The following is a 17,890-nucleotide window of genomic DNA, read 5'->3' as shown; positions in this document are numbered from 1 at the left end:
GCCACCTGACGAGGTTGCTTAGTGGCTATAGTGTTGGGCTGCTAAGCACGAGGCGCAGGATCAAATCCCGGCTACGGCGGCCGCATTTCGGTGGGGGGAAAATGTAAAAAACACCCGGCACTTAAATTTAGGTGCCCGTTAAAAGAACCTCAGGTGGGTCCAAATTATTCCTGAGTCCCTCACTACGTCCTGCCTGATAATCAGATGGTGGTTTTGACATTTAAAACCCCCCTAATTGTTTTTTGAATTAAACTGCTTTGAATCCAAGGCAGGTCGGCTGGAATTGCCTTGGCATAACACATCACTACTGCCACACTCAGAGCAAGCATGCTGTAGCTGGTACTACTTTGTCGGACGTAAACAGACCTGTGGAAAGCATAAATACTGAAAAAAAACTGCAAATTTCCGAAAAGTTCCAGAAATTCAACATGCATAATACCAAAGGTGGCTTAGCAGAATCTTTGAACTGTCACTGTGAATAGAACATCACATGGAAAGAAATTTATTGTACACTTATTACACTTCAGGTAACACCTCAATAACTTCAGAAACACATTTCCTTCCTGAAATCTCAGACTGTGGAGTAGCTACTTTAATGTATCAGTAGGTGCACCTCATTAGTGGGATCAGTTGGGGTCCTTTCGGTCTTTATTTGCTCATAATGAACTTATCAGCTGATTGGTAGATAATGCGCAAGTGCTAAAATAGTCCTTGTGTTTGTCACAGTGTCATCTCTTATTCAGTGCAACAGTTGTCTGTGTGAAACTGTATGCTTTTGTATGTAATAACGTCTAAATTGACTAGCATCTGTTGTGTCACTCGACATAGTTTTAGAGCCTGTCCTGTATTTCTGTACTTTCAGAAAACCTGTTTTTTTTTCAGCCTCTTCCTCTGCAGATGACGTTGGTGATTAATATCTGTGAGCAGCACTGACCTATGCCTGAGTGAAGAGACATATAAGTAGGTAAGTCTAGGCTTTGTTGTTAAATCATTTTGTCATTATCGTAGCTGTAAAATCGATTTATGGAATTTCAGTGTGACATCTCATGTGGTCGGGCTGAATGAATTGCAACTGTGATGCATAAACAAGGGAAGTAAGGCATGTTGTTGGGCTAGTCAGTTCATAGATTCAGCAAAAATTTTTAAACTGCGCAAAGAAGACACAACGTCAACAGAAACGTGTGTGAGCTTCAATGTTTCTGTTCACGTCTTGTCGTCGCACAGTTTAAAAATTTTCTTGAAACAGGGGAACAGGCACAAGTACTTATTTGGAATGAAAAACTTACTGAATGTACAAAATATATCTACCATAAGAATTCAAATGCAACCAATTCTGAAACTACTTGAAAGTGGTTCATTTCCAGGTTTAGCTGCACTTGTAACAGCGGTCTAATTTAGACTCCAAAACATGCACTTGAGACTACTCCATGCTTAGAAACCAGCTACAGTGTGATTACATGTTGCACATCCATGTAATTATGCGTAACAAATATTCCTGTTCGCATTTCAATTTATGCTATAACTGAGTAAACTCAAGAAATAGTGTGCATATGCTTTTGTCAGTAACTTCCATCTGTTATGTGTGCCTCATTGTCCTGTACAGTAGATATTATGTATGCTTTTCCAAGAGTCAATGAAATTGCTACTTATTGCAAAGCTAGAAGTAGGTGTGGCTCACACTGTTTTTCGCTGTTGTTGCTTTGAGTGTTACATATGGCTGTACATTATCCCGTGGCTTTGTCAGTCTCTTAACTATTCGGTGGCATCTCAAATAAATGCTAGACTATTGATAGGTGTAGTATAAATGAAGGTTTCACTGGCAGGCACACAGAAAGTTGATGCTTTCTGAGGCATAAAATGTCTGTGCACCTACACCTGCAATCTTTCATTGTTTTTTTGCATGAGAAGTGGAACACACAAAGAAGATATTCCTCTTATTGTGTTCAACTTGGTGCCATGGTACCATGAATTTATACTAGCCAGTCCAAATATTATTTGTTTTTGTTAATGTAATCTTTGACACATGCCAAGAGAACTAAATTGTGGTTTTTCGCATTACAACTTTTTTTAGAACAAACACTGACCGCTTATGATAATGTCAAAAGCAATGAGGAAAACCAACCGTATCGTCTGGCATGCTCACAGAAGGCACTACAGATACAAGTGTTTAACCTGAAATAACATCTTTTTTATAGACAAAGTTATGCCGTCCTGGCACACATCTTTGGCTGTTGCTATACATTGTTACAATTAATTTGTTTCGCTTTGGGATTTTTCAGGAACCTGGTGCTATTAAACAGTGCACGACAAGCGCATTTATTAAAGGGCAGCTAAATGGCTACCATACCCATTTTTACATTGTTTTTGGGCTGTCTCGCTCTGTCATTAACATTCCCTAGTTTCGCTAGCCATTTAGCAGCTCTTGTAATAAATGCACATGCACTCAACTGTTTAGTAGCGCCAGGTTTCTGAAAAATGCAAAAACCAAAAAAGTTTAGAGGTGCACTGGATAGCAAAAGTCATAGACAAGTGTGTCAGTGTGGTTTCAATAAGCTGATCAAAACAAAGCGATGGTATATATCGATAAAAACTTGTAACTGTAGTGCCATCTGTCCACATATGAAGGAATTCATTTTTTTTTAATTTGCCAATGTACTGAAGTGTTTACCAATGCACGGATCACCAATCCTAAAACTCCACTTATCTGTAATCTGTAGAGTCAACTCGACCCATTTCAGCATCGAATAAGAGCACATTCAGAATGGGGATGGCAGCTACATTGAAGCAATGAAGGCACAAAAAGCACTATCTGGTGTCCGTCTTTTTTTTACTGTGCTCACATTATGTAGCACCTTTGGCCTATATAGCTTCTACAGCTTAATGGAATAGAATATATAACACATGCACTGCAATCGACTACATTTTTGGTGCAAAAGAAAGTCATGCTAGCAACTAATGAATGCAACCTTTAGGTTGCAGGCGACAAACCTTCACGAGGTTGGCTACCCAAGTTAGTTCCTGGTGCTCGTTGCAGAAGGCCTGCTCAAACAGTCACTGCAGAGGCAGATGTGTGCTGAATGGCAGGGGGTGCCACCATTAACAAGATAAAGGATGCTGCAGGACCGTATATCACAGCCTTTCACACAACTTAAAAAGCACAGCAAGCAGACATCAACATTGTCTATTCTGCACCAAACTAGGTAGCATTTACCAGGAATGCCACAAGTGTAAAATGTAAAAAAAAGGTAAAGTGTTGTCAAATGCAGAGCATACATTATATATCACATTGGATTATTCTGTGGAAGAAGCTACATAGGCTAAACAGGCAGATGTGCGAATGAGGCTGCGTGAGCACAGTAACAAAGTGAAGATAACGGCACCAAATGGTTTGTTGTTCCTTCAATTCTTAAAATGTGGCTGCCGTTCCTGTTTTGAAACTACCGTATTCTAGGTATAAATGGGTATGAGTTGACTCAACAGAATGAGTGGATTGTCAGGGCTGGTCACGTATGTATTAGCAAATATTTTGTGTTGTCAAAAAAAAAAACGGAATTCCTGCATACGAGCTGAGATTACCGTGCAAGTGTCAGCATTTTTTTTGCAATTGTTTGCTGTTGTACTAATGATTACACTTATACATGTATTCTCTGACGCACAAGCTGAGGTACAAGATGGGGTACCGGGAAATAAAAGTTCTTGAATGTTAGCAATATGTCTGGGTGTGTTCATACACTTTATGTTGACCTCGCCTGTATACACTATACTAGCATTTCAAGTGCTTCCATGTCCGAAGCTATTGAGCTTTACAAGAGAATGTGTATGTTGGGTGAATAATTCTGCAGTTACAGTTATATCTTGAGAATGTGTTAGTTTGAACTGTGAAACTTGTCATCAGCACAAAAAAGGGCTTGGGGTTTTTTCAGAAATCGAAGGACCTAACCTACAAAATATTTTTATACAAATGTGCTTTAGTGTTATGAGTATCGGTCAAAGAAATAACACTTCATATCTATTGCAGGTGCAGATTGGTGTAGGCTTTGTGCTGCCTTATAACAGTGGCAGTATATTTAAAGTGTACATCAGATGCCAAGTGTGCAATAGATGTGGGCCTGTGGACACCAGCAGAAGCTGGGGAAAGACGCCTGACTGGGCAGGCCTGCCGCACAGTTTGGATTCAACCAGAAAGCTTGCGGCAACACCGGAGAAAGTGGCTGCTGTGAAGAGTAAGTGAACAGTTACCTGAATTTTACCTGAGTTACCTGAATGATTTACATTCACTACTGTATATCAGAAAGTTATCTGGATGAGTAGCGTTGACACAGCAAAAAGAAATGCCAAACAATGATTGATGCTAGTGCCTACTGTTTATTGTCTTAAAGACAAGTGAGATTTTCAGCACCTTATGTTCCTTGAAAAGTGTAATGCAGACTTGACATATTCGATCATAGTTTTCCATGCTGCAGCATTCATCCTAATGCTCTTAAAAAATGTTTCTGAGTAAAATTAATTTGGTTCTGACACAGCTTGGCAAATTGTGTGGTCTGAAAAGAAGCTATTTAAACCACTGTCTTTCCAATGTGGTGACGGTGGTGATCTATTTGTTATAATCTGCAACATTCAGAGCCATGCGATTTCTAAGCACACCTGTCTTATTGAAATTTGTGACGTGTCCTATCAGTACTTTTGGCTTACTTGCAGCGATTTCATTTTATTTGAGAATAGAAATGAAGAAAGAATTACTACACAAAGAAAGCACCTTGCACATTAGTGGCATGTCAGTTATAAAATGGATATCTGTATTTGTCGTGATAAGCCTGCGATAAATTATGCCTGTTGTCGACGCCAAAAAAAAAGCAAGGCACTGAGGCATCATACAAAGTTTCAGCACTCGCCTCCAGCTTGGATTAGAGCAGATGACTACACAGTGTGACTGTAACTAGCCTTTTCCTTTCTGTGCATTTCTTTGTAAATCTAACTGCCAGTAACTCTTTTTTTAGCACCCACAAACAGTCTCCAACAATTTCCATTTGCTGCAAGAATATGTTTATTAGAAATAAACGAGCATAACAGATTGCTTTGTTTTATTTTGAGACACTTCCTTAGGCTACTTTACATTCAAGATGTATTGCAGGTCAGCTTATCAAAAAAACAACATGGTGTTTGAACAGTGATACACAAAGACATTGATTGGAAATGATGCATTGTGGACAGCACAGAAAATCAAGGACTAAGGAAACAACACAAAATTGTTGCTGTCTAAACTGAAGGTTTATTTAGAAAGCATTGGTGAATATGACGGCCTTGATATAAATGAAGAAAATTTCTTAAAGGGCCCCTAAACATAAGATCTGACAGTTGATATTTCAAAGAAATGTGCACATGATGTAGAGAATGCCATGACCATAGTCTGGTGAATGCGGCAGTGCTATGTGCTGTGGGAATGCCACAAATAAAAAAAAACTCATGTACTGCTCCCCTGGCCTTTCTGGCACTGCCTCCGTGCATCACGATGTCAACAGGGTGCTCCAGGTGACCTCGGCGTTAGGTGCAAAAGCTGTCGACCAGTCAATCATCGAGGAAGGACAGAACCGACATAACGAGAGCCAATTTTGTGTTCTGAGAATGCCGGAGGGGGTCGCGCATTGTGCAACACTGAAGCGTTTGTGAAGGTTCCATTAAGCTATCTTAATGGGGAGAGTGATTAGGGGCAGACAATGGAGGAACCTTACTTCTGCCGTGCAATGCAATTCGTAGCTTTAGCTGTACTTTGTAGTGTAGTATGAGGGCACGAGTAACGAGTGTAGCGAAGGAGTGAGAAACAGTAATGGCTTATCAGCGGTTTATCAAATGCCTTTACTTGTGCTATTACTGGAGAGCTATGTCAAAAAATTCTTGCAGGTTACGTTCATGTGCACTACAGTTCCCGCTTATAACAATCGCAGATATAACGAATTATTGGTTTAAAATGACCGCATTTTATTGCATTTATTATTTTCTGACCATGCCTGTTCAAACTGCGTCCACATATAATGAACATACTCAATAGCACCGTACTGTTAAAACAAACATGTCAAATCCGATCGCAGTAAAAGAAGGCTGCACACCAAGTTCTGAAGTTTGCAATTGCGACGGGACTTGGCGCATCCTCTGCACCAGTTTAGTCATGACGATGATTTAACTGCGAAGATGAGTGAGTGCTGCACGTGGATTTCAGAAATCACAAGGAAATTCACTCTTTTTCAACCGTGCAAGGGTAATCATGCTTTCAAGGCATTTCTCCAGTGTTCTTCAGAACGAGGCCGTGCAGTGTATAATGGTATTGGCCTTTGAAAACTGGCGCACATGGCTCCCTCATGTCACGTGTGCTCTGTTCTCAGTGTGACACTGCTTACAATCTCGGAGGCCACGATGGCACTCGTTTTTGCACTGTTCTCTGCGTGGTACTGCTCCTATTTGAACCAATTTTTTGCTTTCTCCATCAATTTCCTTATTGCAAGGTTAAACTGTATAAACTATGACTGCTTGCTGCCCACAAGGTGGGGAAATTTTATTAGTTTAATATCCTTTACAGAAACGTTAATTTCGTGGTAAGAGTGGGTTTAACCCGATTTTTATAACGCTTGTTCGAGGTGCAGAAATGGGAAATTATGGGATTTTATCAGAAATCAAAGGACCTAACCTATACAATATTGTTTTATGCAAGTGTGTTTTAGAGTTACGATTACTGGTCAAAAAAATATACTTTCTATCTGTTGCAGGTGCAGATTGGTGTGGGATTTGTGATGCCACTCAACAAGTGGCATTACATACTAAAGTGTATCTCCGAAGCCAAGTGCGCATTAGGTCTGGCACAGCACCTGTGGACACCAACACAAGCTGGGGAAAGAAGCCCGACTGGGCCGGCCAGCCGGACTATCTCTGATGCATCTGGGAAGCTTCTGGCAACACCAGAGAAAGTGGCTGCTGTGAAGAGTAAGTGAACATTCACCTCATATAAGAAACTTGACTGTATATCTGAAAGTTATCTGGATAAGTTAACGTTGATGCACACACAATGGGAAGAAATGCCAAAGCAAGAATGATGCGAGTGCCTATACATGTGTCTTTTTCTTAAGCCGTATATATGCACTGTCAAAGCAGCATAGGATAATATCGAGATATTGGTTTCTTGCGAAAACTGTCTGCAGTTTCCCCTATAATCGGTTTCAATGACAAGCAATCACAAAGAAAACACCTCGCACATTATTGACATGTACGCTATGACATGGATAGTTGAGCTTGACCTGTGTGCAGCTTCCTATAAATTTTCATGCCTGTCATCAGTGCCCTAAAAAATCAAGGTGCTAGGCATCATGCATAGTTCTAGAACTCGCGGCCAGCCTGGATTAGAACGGATGACAACATAGTGTGGCTGTAACGCCTAGTTTTTCTGCGCAGTTTCAATTGCTTTATGAATGAAGTGCCAGTAACTCTTGTACTGCCATCAACAGTCTGCTGCAATTACCGTTTGTTGCTAAAAAGGTTTTTAGGAACAAACGAGCATAAGAGATTGCTCTGTATATTAAGATGCTTCCTTAGGCTTTTTTTACATTGAAGATGTAGGCTAGCTTAGCAAGGAAGCTATATGGGGTTTCAAAAGAACACTAAAACATTGGTTGCCATCATTGCAGCTAAATAAAGCATGGAAACCAGCCATGACTACGGCTTGCACATTCAAAAAATTTTATGCCTACTTGGCTAATGCTAAAGTTACGACCCGCTTCCTCGCCCACTGCATGAAATACAGATTGCGAGCAACAGGCTAACGGTAGCAGATGACAGAACTAGCACCTTGCAGGTCTCCTGCATTCGTTGGAAACATCTTAGGTTAGCAGCGCGACGATCTACATGGAAGCGAGAGAAGGGATAGGAAAGAGTGCTGACTTACAACAATTTTATTGCGCACATAACCAAGGCTTAAATACCACGCTAAGGCACAAAAGAAAAAACAGAAAGGTAGCACGTATTCAGGACTCGGCTTCCAACATACGATATGCAAATCATGTGGTGAAATATTGCACTTTATCGCACAGTGACATTGAAGGGGCACTGACACAGCGCTCCTCAGATTTGTGAATTTCGAGCGCTTCAATAATTTCTCTAGGATGTTTGTTTTTGTTGCGACTGATAATTTATGCGCTATCAAATAAGGGTTTGCAACGATGGTCTGCAATGAATACCAAGATGACCAGAAACAGAGTTGAAAACGTGATTATTATGCTCCTTTAAACGTTCATTGAGACAGCGTCCCATCTGACCAATGTATTCGCGGCTGCAGGAAAGAGGAATGTTGTAAACAACACCTACAGCGTACGTGACAAAGCGGTTGTTATGGTTGGTTCTGCAGCAATTTTTTTTTCTTTCTTAAGGATTACAGTTGACCTGCCTGCATAAGCGTGACAGCTTATGTGGTGCCAAAAACACATCGTCACCAGCACGCCGACCAACTTTCTTGATATTATGGGACGTGTGGATGTAAGGGATGACGCTGACTTTCTTCCTGGACGTGGCAGAATCTGAATTGCTAGCTTTTTATTGCTTTTGCAAGCTTCCGGTTACTGACGTCAGCAGACTGCCTGGGTCGCCCGATTGCTCAAGTCTCCGGGCCTGTTTCCCGAAACTGGTTTCCATTAAGTGGTGACAGGACTTTGAAGGGAATTAGTGAAGCATAGGCTAACGATTCCTTGCTGAGCTTTGAATGGGCTGAGTTAAAAGGCAAAAGAGCTTTGCAAGCTCTGGGTTCATACATCCAGCACAGCTGGTTGTTCCTAAAAATGAGTCAGGTCTAAAAACCTAATCGAGTCGGCAACTGGCAGCTCATGGGTTAACACAAATGTATGAAGACATTCTTTAAACAGCGATAAAGCATCACAGCAGCTAGTTTCGACAGTGTCGGCGTCAGTATCTAAAAGAACCTAAAAACTTTTTCCACGAAAGACGCAAGGAGTTTGGAAAGTGCACAGCCGTGAGTGGCTAGCAAGATGTCACTCAGAATGGGTGCTATGCATGTACCGATGCAAACCCCGCCCCTTTGTAGATACGTCTTCCCGCCGTGCACTTTCCAAACGCCTTCTGTCTTTCGTGGCATGTTTTTAGGTTTGTAGATAATTTTTTAGTTCATTTAGATACTCGCGCTGACACTGTCGAAACTAGCTGCCGTGATGCTTTATCGCTCTTTAAAGAGTGTCTTCATCCATTTGTCTTAACCCATGTGCTGCCAGTTGCTGACTCGATTAGGTTTTTAGACCTCAGACTCATTTTTAGGAACAACCAGCTGTGCTGGATGTATGAACCCAGAGCTTGCAAAGCTCTTTTAGCTTTTAACTCAGCCCATTCAATGCTCATCAAGCAAGAAATCGTTTGCCTATGCTTCACCAATTCCTTTTCAAAGTCCTGTCACCACTTAATGAAAACCAGTTTTGGGAGACAGGCCCGGAGACGAGCAATCGGGCGACCAGGGCAGTCTGCTGCGTCAGTAGCCGGAAGCTTGCAAAAGCAAGGAAAAGCTAGTAACCCAGATTCTGCCACTTCCAGGAAGAGAGTCACCGTCATCCCTTACATCCACACGTTGTCCCATACTCTCAAGAAGTTGGTCGGTGTGCTGGTGTCGATGTTGTGTTTTCGGCACCACATAAGCTGTCATGTTTATGCAGGCAGGTCAACTGTAATCCTAAAGAAAAAGTTGCTGCAGAACCAACCATAACTGCTTTGTCACGTGCGCTGTACGTGTTGTTTACAACATTCCTCTTTCCTGCGGCCGCGAATACATTAGTCAGATGGGACGCTGTCTCAATGAACAATTAAAGGAGCGTAATAATCATGTTTTCAACTCCGTTTCTGGTCATCTGGATTTTCATTGCAGAGACGACCGTTGCAAACCCTTATTTGATAGCGCACAAATTATCAGTCCCAACAAAAACAAACATACCAGAGAAATTATTGAAGCACTCGAAATTCACAAATCTGGGGAGCGCTGTGTCAGTGCCCCTTCATTGTCACTGTGCGATAAAGAAGTGCAATATTTAACCACATGATTTGCATATTGTATGTTGGAAGCCGAGTCCTGAATACGTGCTACCTTTCTGTTTTTTCTTTTGTGCCTTAGCGTGGTATTTAAACCTTGATTACGTGCACAATAAAATTGTAAGTCAGCGCTCTTTCCTATCCCTTCTCTCGCTTCCATGTAGATCGTCGCGCTGCTAACCAAAGATGAAACTTTACCAACATGCCCGTTAGGCCACCCTTGCGTTAGACAGTCTAGCCAAGTTGTGGCTCTCGAAATCTGAGAGAAATTTGGGTGGTTGAAGAGCAGACAAATTATGCGAAATCGGAAGCAATAAATCCGCCTGACGGTGCTTCGAATGCAGCTGCCGTTTGACTAAACTTTGCAGTAAAGCCAAACTCTTGATGAGAAGAGGCGTAGCTTTGGCAAACACCTACTAAAATCCCATGCGACTCACCAAAACAGTGTGATGCAGTGCATACATTCTCACTGAAAATAAATCTGCTCTGCCGTGTGTGCTGGGTAGCATATTTGTGTGTAATATATGCTGCATTGTATTATTTGAAACTTGTTGAATCTTTTGCAGCAGATTTCCTACATTCACTTATTACTACAAATGGTTTCAATAACAATTTATTTCTATATTTATTGCACTCTTTTAGACTGCCTGGAGAAGTACATCGGGGAACATCCGATGTGGGCCACCAGCACCACCTCCAGAGCACCACCTTGCTTCTGTAACGAAGCACCTTTGGAGCTTCTTCACAGAAGCGGGCGCGAGGGCAAGCGAGTATGGAAGACGTGAATCGCCTTAACCTATTGCATTTTTTCAATAAAGTGTGAAGGTATAGAACATATTATGGTGCTATACATTGATTCCTTATTGCATGAAAATGTAGCGGCATACTTGGCCACATGTAGATACAGACTGCACACTTTGCAAGACTCAAGACGCATGAAGATAGCCCATCATGAGCTTCCTAAGTGCAATGGCTGCTCCTTCGATTCATTACACAACTTGCATTTGACCTGATGTGCCCACTGTTATACCCAGCATTCCACCCATCGCCCGGCATTCCACCCATCGCCCGGCATTCCACCCATCGCCCGGCATTCCACCCATCGCCCGGCATTCCACCCATCGCCCGGCATTCCACCCATCACCCGGCATTCCACCCATCACCCGGCATTCTACCCATTACCCAGCATTCCACCCATCACCCAGCATGCCCACTGCCCAGCATGCCCATTACCATAATCCACCGTGATGATGGATGATGGATTCCATCATGCCCAGCATCGGGCAAATTTTCAATAGGGGCGTTTTATTTTTTCGAATTACAACAGAACTGCCAGCGTAACAGCCATGAAAACTAACCTTTGTCTTCCATATCTTGCAGCTCGACGTCAACTTTCCCGTTTATCATTATTTCACAAAATGTTTCACCATGCATACAACACTGCATGATGTATTCATTCATATTCCACACTACGCATCTCGTCACATCGACCATTCTTACAAGGTTCACGTCCCTTCTTGGAGCACAAATACATTTTCCCTGTCATTCGTACCTCGGACGTCACTACAGTGGAACCACCTTCCCGCAAACATTGTATCCATCAGCGATAATTCCTTGTTTCGTGATGCCTTAACCAACATTACTTGCTTGAATGCGGTTTCATGTACTTGTATATTTTGTCTTTTTTATTGTAATAGCTTTTTTTTATTGTTCATTGTATTCGTACTGAATTATTTGTCAGACAGGCAGACAATGAACTTTTATTGAGGTCCTGAGGTACTAGCCGGCGAAAACCCGCTGGGGCCCCCGGCTCGCCGCTGGCTGCTCCCATGTCGGAATCAGGAGGCCAAGCCTCTCCGCTCTTTCACGGGCCCTCCGGATGGCCGTGGACTGGAGCTTGAGTGAATTATTTGTCAAATTGTATTTTTATGTTGTACTTGTTTCTCTTGTAATACTTAATGTTTGAACTTACCTGTAACCCCCTCCCCTCTGCAAAGCCTTCACAGGCCCTGAGGGTATAATAAATGAAGTGAAATGAAATGTATAGTTTAGTAGTGGAGGCGTTAGAGGCGGGCAGGCGGTTCCAATCCATAACTTTTTCTTGGCACGAACGTCTTGGAACAACATTTAAGCGAATACCTTGCATAGTATAGGGACCTTAATTTAGTGCTCGATGCAAGATGAACAAGGTGTAATGGGAGGATTTAAAAGGCGTAGACCGTAACTTTTCTGGTATATTTTTTGAAAGGTGCACAAGACGACAAACACTAGCCTAATGATCACAAAGCTGCAATATTACTTAAAAAGAGACGTTGAAAACATATTAAGACAGAGTCAAACGTGCGCGGAAGTCAACTGCAGTCGACGAACGCTTCTTGCATACCTCACGTTCCATGTTTTACATAACTATTACAAAGTGTCCCAAACACAAGGGGTATACTGCAGCTTTGATCGCGTTAAAATGTGTTATAAATTTCTCTAGGCTTTTCTAACAAATGTTTAGGTGAAGTTTCAAAAAGAGATACTACGTTAAAACATCGTTAAACCATGACGACCGCGTGGTTAACGTTTGGTTATTAAGCATGTTCCATGAAATTTTATCAGTAACGTGGACAGCAAGTTATTTTAGAAAACAACACAAGCATGATAAACGTCGCAAAACCTATAAAGGTTCGCTGTAAAACGTTCCTAGTATTTCGTACAAACTTGTCCAAGCATCTACATTATGCGTGGTATACAAGTTCGAAAAGCTGAACGTGTGGAAGGTATTTTTTAAAGGAAAGTCAAGGTTCTTAGCTGTGCGGCGCTTGCTCAACGCGATTTATCAAGGAGACTACTAAAGACAAACACGTTGGTGTATACGTCGGGCTCTAGCACAAATCTGATATTCACGATTGAAATGTTACAAGATCGCTCACACCGAACAGAATTCACTTGAGAACAAGAAAGTGTGACTCGTCATTCAAGTAAGCCCGCGACTGCGACAGCACGCATACCTAATTCACGTGTTCGGTCGATTTGGCTAGAAAAAAAATTTTTAATGACTGCCTATGCTCAGATATAATGGTCAGTCATCGATGCGACCGTCACGGGCTCCAGATATGTGCAGCGTGGGCGATACCTTGTGATGAAAGTGCGCACAGAGCAAGCGCGACCGGCCTCGCGAACGGGAAATCGCGCGCCCGAACCTCCAGCGGTGGAACCGGAAGCGCCGAGCAGACGACGTTTCCCATGAGCCTTTACGAGTTCACGCCTCACCTATACGAGTCGCTCATACACTCAGATTACATAAGCATCGGTGACCACAGACGAGGGATAGAAACATTGATAACGTTCGAGAAACTTCCGATACATGCAGTGCGTCCTGCGCCGAGCGATAACGTTTAATATTTGTTAGCCGGTGAAAAGCGGTCACCGGTGAAAGATCAACAAGTGCATGTGTCAGTATTGAGTGCCACAGTGGCTACGGATGGCACCCACTATGGCTACGAGGAGCACCCGTATCAGTTGTTCAAGTAAACACATTCTATTTTTCCCCAGTCTACGTTTCCTTCAACCACGTTGTTTCCTTCCCAGACGAGCTTTGGTCCAACCCTTTATTTGATTCCATACCATGAACTAATTAGCCAAAAACACGTCTTGTTATTGCAGCAAGTACACTACATTTTGCAGACAAGGTTATTCTGAAATACGAACCCGTAACGTTTCTATGGCGACTACGTAGGCAACATTTACGATTTCTTGCCGTCAATACTTAAGAATAAATTTCGATCTTTCAGATTAAAGTTTTCGGTTTACGAAGAGGACGCCCCCTCCACTGCTCAAACATTTGAAGTCGACGTGGGACCTAATAATCCAAACGTAATATTGTTCCGCATTATGTCATTTGGAATACGGGCAATAGCAGGAGACGGAGTTCTCACGGCAAGAACAACTCCTATGGCTGGCACCCATTCAGTTATGGTGACCATTGTGAACAACTTCAGTGTCGAATCCGTCCATATCGTGAGTATGCTTAGGCAATATGTGTCCGTAATGTTCACCTACACCATACAGATGCATAGAGTACTCCTTTCAAGGGCTTCTGCAATTGGCGTAGCGTGTACTTAGCTGTTGACGTCGTAGGCTTTGTCATTCTTTGTGCCCAAAGTTTACTGCCCTACGGTGACAATATATCAAAAGTATCGCGCGCTTCGCTTTAAACACATCACGAAGATTGAAAACTAACATGCTTAGTAGGTCGTGCAGGTAAAGTTATGAAGTTAAAGCCCTGACATATTAAAGTTCATTATTTCGCCCTCGATTTGTAAGTGTTCCAGTTGAGCTCTAGGAATAAGTGCTCGCTTTTACTCGAAATGTCGCCGTCATTAGTAAATCCTTTTGTTGCATTCGCGTCTTATATTTTGGCGTTTGTGTTCCTTGATCTTGACTTATGATTTGTTTATGAATTGATTTGCGATTTCTTTTGGAATTAACTTTGCGGTTTCAAACGGCAGGTTTACTCGTATATTGTATGCCCGCCCTGCTAAGGTCTCGTAAAAGATCGCAGTATCAATAAAACAAATACAAGTCAGTCACTGTTGCAAGTAAGAATGAGCTGGGCTCTGATTGACCTAGATACGACTAAGGTTGACTCACACAGGCTCAGACGAAGCACAAACGCAACCCAGGACGCCACAAACAGTGCCGGCATTTGAGATTTTGTTACTAGATTTAGCTCCTTTGTTTCTAGCGAGAAACTTTTCTTTTTAGTGGAAGGCGATATTTTAGCGACATTACCGAACAATTGGCGACATTTTAGCGGCTTATAAGTAGGGCTCCGTGTTCTCGGTGTTTATTTTTCTTGAAAATCGGCGGGTGTTTATCGGAGTTATTATTTCTGGTGGAAATTCGGCGTTTATTGGAGTTTATTTCCCGTAAATCCCCAATTCTCCGAAATTCGGAGTGTTGCATTATTCTCAAAACACGAAAATATTAGATCAATTCATATCTGAATACTAAAATATCAAAACACACGAAGCGCATTTTATTTTTCCTAGAACGTTTGAATGGATGAAAACGTGTATACGCACAAGCGAAATACTTGAACACAGAACACCTTTAATTTTGCGTATAACAACCTTAGCTTAAAGCTTATTGTCAAACACGCAGGCATACTTTGCGAGTGCTGTCAGTGATCGAAGCGCGCTCCTTTCTATTGACGACTCTCAGCTTTGAAAACGCCCTTTCAACGTTAGCGCTAGAAACAGGAAGCGCCAGAAGACGCAGCGCATTGTGAAGTCTCCAAAATGACAGGGGTTCAACAATGTTACATATTTCATAGCACTGACAGTTCGCAAAATCATTCAGGAGCTGGCTCAAGTCGTCAGTTTCAAGAAGCACTTATTGAAAAATAGGCGTGGTTTCGAACGCGCAGGGAAGCTCATGCTCCACATTTGGGTTCACAATTTTTCTTAGTTAAAAGGAAGGGATCGAGACACCTACCAAAAATGGTTGAAATATATTTAAAAATACATTAACGTTTCGGCTCCCCCACGGGAGCCTTGTTCACAATGAATTCTTAATGAAATCACAATGAAACGTTAATGTATTTTTAAATATATTTCAACCATTTTTGGTCGGTGTCTCGATCCCTTCCTTTTAACTATGCATCATCCCGACCAGACGGGCTTCCGTCATGCTCTCGACTTCAACAATTTTTCTTGATGGGGGCAGCGGCAGCAGCGGGCGGCGCAGCCCGGGGCCCGTATATTCGATGTTGTCTAGGCGCCCTGGCGCACCTTAGTGTCGCCAGGGGACCGTATATCAAGATACCGTCGCGCGCTTCTGGTGCGCCTACATTCGTTGACCTATTGACGTCTGTCGCTTCATGCGCGGCAATGCCGTTATTATATGTGCGATGGGTGTGGTCTCCGAGATACTGTCGACGCGCGGTAAACCTTGAATCGGTCAAACCAGAAGTTGTATAAACGAGCGCTTAGAACTTGCCCTTTCGATAAAGAACGGAACCAGATTATATTGTCCCTTTAAATCGAAGTTTATCGAATAAATCCGAATTGTCAAAAATTTTACCTGCGAATGTTTATCAGACTTTTTCCGATAAAACCGAAAACATGGAGCCCTACTTATAAGTTAGGAAGATTATTGTTTTATTAGACTCGGCGACTATGATAAAACAATAGTTTTCTTATCATATATGGTGCTCACACTTTGCGTATGCCTCACGCACAGCTTGGTGGTCTTCATATAGTGCTAACAAAATACAGGTTTTCGCTTTTTCACAAAACCAATTTCAATGATTCTTAACGCTGCAGGATCTACCGTTTCACTAATTACGTTCGATGCGTGACCTTTGATAATATTAAGAGTATGAAAACTAATTGCAATAACATATATGGTGAGGTTAAGGGCACAGTAGGTGCATAATCGGGCATATCGACTCTCCAAAGCTGAAATATTGAAGCGGCTGTGCTCATTCACCAGAATCTCAACAAGCCGCTCTCGTTTCTCACGCCTGTTGAACAAATCAAAACTGCATGAAGCTTCCAGGTGCATCAAAGGGCAGAAAGGTAGTATTTAACCTACCAGAGCAGGTATGGAACCCGTGTGGCGTCGGAAACAGCTTACGTGCACCCAGGTCCCACTGTCGACCTATACATAAAGATCACGCAGTAGTCATCACCGTGTTAACAACACATAACCAAGCGCAAGTCAAAAATATTTTATTTCACGAAAGCCGAGGACGACATTTGCAGGGCCATAAGGCGTTCAGGCAGCCACCACACATTAGGTGTGGTGGCGTGGAGTAGAGGTGGTACACGGGGTTTCAAATCCGAAGGTCGTAGGTTCGAAAACTCCTCCAGTCGTCTACATTATGAGGCTTGGAGTGGCACCTGATACCGGCAAAAAGGTTGCCTAGAGCCACTGGGGCTCTACTAGTCCAGGTGCAACCAAATTAAGAAGGCTCACTAAGCTTCAACAAAGTCACTCCCTGACCAGAACAGGAATTGGCCTCCCTGGTGCAGTATTGGTCACTACCTCCCCCATGACTCCTGCAATTACCCATGGCCCTCATTCCCCAGTGGCTGCGGAGCACCTTACTAAGGTGGTGGTCAGAGCTGCGACGCGGCAGAACATGTTAAGATTCTCTCGATCTGGACAGTCCGCCACTGGAAACAGAACCTTTCAACGTTCAACACATAAATGCTCTCGAGTCAGGCTACCTTAGCAGGGCTGTTTGAAGAATTATCAGGTATTGCCTGGGATAGTATTGGCCTTAGTGAGGTGAAAAGAACTGGTGAGGCTTATACAGTGCTGAATAACGGCCACGTGCTCTGCTATGGAGGTCTTGTAGAAAGGAGAGAATTCATAGTAGTATTTCTAGTCCGTAAGGACATAGCGGGCAACATTGATGAATTCTGCAGCATTAATGGGAGGGTATCAGTCGTCGTAGTAAAGCTGAATAGGAGGTATAGAATAAAGGCTGTACAAGCCTATGCCCCAACCTCCAGTCACGATGATGACTGGAGGTATCATGAATATGTTGAATTAGCAATGAGGAAGGTGCAAACTCTGTAGTAGTGGGCGACTTCAATGAAAAAGTGGGGTAAAAGCAAGCTGATGAGCAAGCAATTGGCAACTGCGGCATCGATTCTGGAACACTAGAAGAGAGATGTTGGTAGAATTCGCGGAAAGGAAACATTATCATCATCAGCCTATATTTTATGTCCACTGCAGGACGAAGGCCTCTCCCGGTGCTCTCCATTTACCCCTGTCTTGCGCTAGCGTATTCGAACGTGCGCCTGCAAATTTCCTAACTTCATCATCC

General features: G+C 42.6%; 1 long non-coding RNA gene across 1 annotated transcript; it reads left to right on the top strand.

Moving 5' to 3' along the window:
• The first annotated feature begins 816 nt into the window (after positions 1-816).
• On the top strand, positions 817-10,888 carry LOC119466073 (uncharacterized). Its single transcript, XR_005195004.2, has 4 exons — positions 817-964; positions 4,019-4,223; positions 6,759-6,972; positions 10,705-10,888. It is a non-coding gene; the product is annotated as an uncharacterized LOC119466073 (long non-coding RNA).
• Positions 10,889-17,890: the final 7,002 nt, after the last annotated feature.

The sequence above is a fragment of the Dermacentor silvarum genome, chromosome 10 (assembly GCF_013339745.2).
Source record: "Dermacentor silvarum isolate Dsil-2018 chromosome 10, BIME_Dsil_1.4, whole genome shotgun sequence".
Taxonomy (NCBI): domain Eukaryota; kingdom Metazoa; phylum Arthropoda; class Arachnida; order Ixodida; family Ixodidae; genus Dermacentor; species Dermacentor silvarum.
This window is presented reverse-complemented; position numbering and strand designations above follow the sequence as displayed.